The 4,378-nt window shown below is 40.8% G+C and overlaps 1 pseudogene; it reads left to right on the plus strand.

The window, feature by feature from the left end:
* The first annotated feature begins 2,539 nt into the window (after nucleotides 1-2,539).
* Nucleotides 2,540-3,856, plus strand: LOC102483312 (tubulin beta-7 chain pseudogene; annotated as a pseudogene).
* Nucleotides 3,857-4,378: the final 522 nt, after the last annotated feature.

Raw genomic sequence — 4,378 nt, forward strand, 5'->3', positions numbered from 1 at the left:
TTTCCCTTTCAAGATTCTTTTCTGAAAATCTATGCAGTTAAACTAATTTATTGCAGCAAAATTATATCCAAGTCATTAAGAAAATAATAAGAATGTTGAAATAAGATTGATGAAAATACCTTGAAAATTCAAGGTTAATGATATTAAATTGCAGTGGTAAGGATTTCAATTAGATACTTGGAAGTACTTCCTGATTATTACAGTTTGAGATATTGGCAAGTGAATTAAAAGAAGGCAATGCTCTCTCCAGAGATTTAAAAAAAAAAAACTAGTAGATGACATTATTGGTAGAATGCCTTTAATGACATGTTGCCAAGATATATTGGGTTACATCAGATGAACATTTGATGGCCTGTGTGTAGTCCAAAGAGAATAAACAAATTTGCTACTTACAGTACTTCTGTATTGAGTAGAAAGACTGTACTTAAAATATATTATTTCGTAGAATAAAAAGTACCAGTTTTGCTCCAATGGGAGATATGGAGCATCTTTATTTTACATTTTTGATCCACATTTATTAATAAAGCTTCCTGACACTTCTATGGGGCTTGCTCAGATAATCACCTCCAGTTTATCCAGGTGGGGGAGTTTCGGCTAAAACATAGATCGAGTTTTCTTGGCTTACAAAATGTCAGCTGTTGGGTGAAGCTAAAATCTAAATCCCCAAACCGTTTTTTCTAACCTTACTTGTTTACTTGACAATTCAAGCACCTCCAGTTTATCCAGGTGGGGGAGTTTCAGCTAAAACATAGATCGAGTTTTCTTGGCTTACAAAATGTCAGCTGTTGGGTACTTGTTTACTTGGCAATTCAAGTTTCCTTTTCTTTCTTCTGTCCTTCATTCCAAATCCTCCCCCTTTTCCCTGCTGAGAACTGCAGTGAACTCACTTAGAAAAATAAATGCAAAACTAAAGGAATGCCAAACCATAATCCATTGGTCCAAACTGAATGACCGAGAAAATACGACTTCATTATTTAAAATAACCAAGAGAAGAATTACCTGTGGAATTTCTATATTTCCTTTCTATGAGAACATATAGGTTTTTGAAGGGTTAAAATAACAGAAAGACTAATTTTATTTTTAATGGAAAGATAAACAGAGAAAGTAGACATAATGTATATATCACCCAGCTGTAACAATGATCAACTCAAGGACACTTTCATTCTTCCATATTATTTTGAAGAAAATCACAGTTATCATATCATTTCTTATCTTATTTTATATGGCAAATGTTCCTTATAATAAGGGGGGGAACAGCACAGTTATTGCAAGGCCCAATGGACTTCTCCTTTGCCAGCTAAAATTCAAAGCTGAATTGCTGCATTTTTTTTACCTGTAAAGCTCACTGAACTTTTCTGTCAGTCTTTGACATAGCAAATGGAAGTCATTTAAACCAGATGAGAGACAAGCTGGGGAATTGGCATACCTACAGCACAGGATACACAGCACCATGCACCTATTTCAAGGGAATGAAGAGTGGGTGGCCGGAAGAAAGAAAGTCTTTTCCCTATTTAACCTGTAATTTGACAACATCTGTGAAGAATTATCCCCAGCATTGGCATCATAATTGTTGTATCTACCATCAATCACTAGGGAGGAGAGATTACTTGAAATAGATGTTAACGGTATTTTAGTTTAACATGAAAGCAAAAAACTGAGAGAAATGAGATCTGTAAGATAGTGCCGAAATTCATCAGGAGGCTTGAGACACAAAAACAGTTTAAAATTAGTTCTATAGTTGCGTATAGGAAAAGCTTAAGTTCTAGAGACCATCACCTAATCTGTAATCTAGACGTGAAACTTTTAGGTTTTTATACATGTTTATATGGTGGAAACTCTGAGGCTCATGTGTTTTCTTATACTATTGCTTCATAATTTAGAACAATATCAATAAAAACACTTTATGCATAAATTTAAAAAATACAACCACTTACAAATAAATAGTATTGATAAAGTGATATACCAGTATTTGCATTTTCCAGAAACCTATACTATCAGCAAACCTGAATACACAGAATGATCTCCAATTTGACAACCAATATCTGGGTAGCCTGTATATAGCTTTGCCTAATAAATTGAGAAAATATTTGTTGACTTATTGGATTACTGAATTTTAGCTAAAGACTTCTTCAAAATTGCTTGCTTTGAATTTGAATTGATGATTTGAAGAAATTCTGTATATTACAGGGAAAAAAATCTCTTTTCAAAAGAGTTTCTTCACTTTCTTCCAAAATGTAATATTTTTTGTGTTTTTTTCTCCTACGTCTCAGTCTGGGTTTTTTTTGTTTGTTCATTTTCTGATCCTTATTCATCTGTAAACACAGAACTCTGTAATATGGTAATCCTTTCAATACCTGTTTTTAACTAAGGCCTCTCCTTTGATCTCCAGATTTAAGAAGTCAGCCGCAGGCTTCTCAGAACCTTGTTGCCCCCCGTGTTTGAACCTCACTTCTCCAGTCTCTGGGGCGCGTCCCATCCTGTCTGCCTGAACCCAGCAGAGGGAAGAAATCACATGTCTTCTTACCCCATGCATACCTTGAAGCGAGCAAAAACATTACAGTTTAACCATGAGGGAAATCATGCACATCCAGGTCGGTCAGTGTGGCAACCAGATTGGTGCCAAGTTTTGGGAAGTGATCAGTGATGAACATGGCATCGACCCTATGGGTACCTACCACGGAGACAGCGATCTGCAGCTGGACTGCATTTCCGTCTACTACAATGAAGTCACAGTCCCCAAATACATTCCTCGTGCCATCTTGGTGGATCTAGAACCTGGGACCATGTACTCTGTTCGCTCAGTTCCTTTTGGCCAGATCTTCAGACCAGACAATTGTGTTTTTGGTCAGTCTGGGGCAGGCAACAACTGGGCCAAGGGCCACTACACAGAAGAGGCTGAACTGGCTGACTCAGTCCTGGATGTGGTGTGAAAGGAAGCCAAGAGCTGTGACTGCTTGCAGGGCTTCCAGCTGACCCACTCACTGGGTGGGGGTACAGACTCTGGAATGGGCACCCTCCTCATCAGCAAGATCCGAGAAGAGTATCCTGGCCACATCATGAACACGTTCAGTGTAGTCCCCTCACCCAAGGTGTCCAACACCATGGTTGAGCCCTATAATGCTACTGTCTCCATCCATCAGTTGGTAGAAAACACTGATGAGACCTGCTGCATTGACAATGAGGCTCTTTACGACCTCTGTTTCCACACCCTCAAGCTGACCACACCAACCTACGGTGATCTGAACCACCTCGTCTCAGTCACCATGAGCAGGGTCACCACCTGCCTCTGCTTCCCTGGCTAGCTCAATGCTGACCTCCACAAGCTGGTGGTCAACATGGTTCCCTTCCCATGCCTTCACTTCTTCATGCTTGCCTTTGCCTCTCTCACCAGCTGCGGAAGCCAGCAGTATCAGGCCCTCACTGTGCCCGAACTCACTAAGCATGTCTTCGATGCCAAGAACTTGATGGCTGCCTGTGACCCCCGCCATGGCCAGTACCTCACCATGACTGCTGTCTTCCGTGGGCGGATGTCCATGAAGGAGGTGGACGAGCAGACGCTCAACATGCAGAACAAGAACAGCAGCCACTTTGTGGAGTGGATCCCCAACAATGTCAAGACAGCTGTTTGCGACATCCCACCTCGTGGCCTCGAGATGGTGGTCACCTTCATCGGCAAGAGCACAGCCATCCAGGAGCTATTCAAGCGCATCTCAGAGCTGTTCACCGACGCAAGGCCTTCCTCCACTGGTACACAGGTAAGGGCATGGACGAGATGGAGTTCAATGAGGCCTCGAGCAACATGAATGACCTCGTCTCTGAGTATCAGTGATACCAGGACGCCACTGCAGAAGAGTAGGATTTCGGTGAGGAGGCTGAAGAGGTCAGCCTTCTTCCCCAACTGCCCCCTTCCTCTCCCTCAGAATTTGTGTTTGCTTCCTTTATCTTGTTTTTTTTTTTTTTTTTTTTTCCCTTTTTTGTGGGGGTGGGGTGAGGGTGTCTAAAACAGTGCCTGGCACATAGTGGGCACTCAATAAATCTTTGTTTGTTGAAAAAAAAAAGAAATCAGTTGCAAATGTAGTACCTCAAAATGGATATCTAAGAGCCAATTCAAACTTCACATGAAAAAACTGAGCTACTAGTCTGTACTCAACACCAAGTATTCCTCTCCTGGTCTTCCCAGTCTTGAGAAACAACATCACCACCCATTCAGTTCCTCAACTGAAAAATATTTCAGTCAGTCATTTCTGACTTTTTCATTCATAGAATATTCTGGTAGCACTACCCCATAATACAATCCAAACTCTGACAACTCTTCACAAGTTCTGCAGTCACTACTATGTTAGGCCCAAGTCTCTTAGAGTAGATTTCAAACTGATCT

The sequence above is a fragment of the Tupaia chinensis genome, unplaced genomic scaffold (genome assembly GCF_000334495.1).
Source record: "Tupaia chinensis unplaced genomic scaffold, TupChi_1.0 Scaffold000638_1, whole genome shotgun sequence".
Taxonomy (NCBI): Eukaryota; Metazoa; Chordata; class Mammalia; order Scandentia; family Tupaiidae; genus Tupaia; species Tupaia belangeri.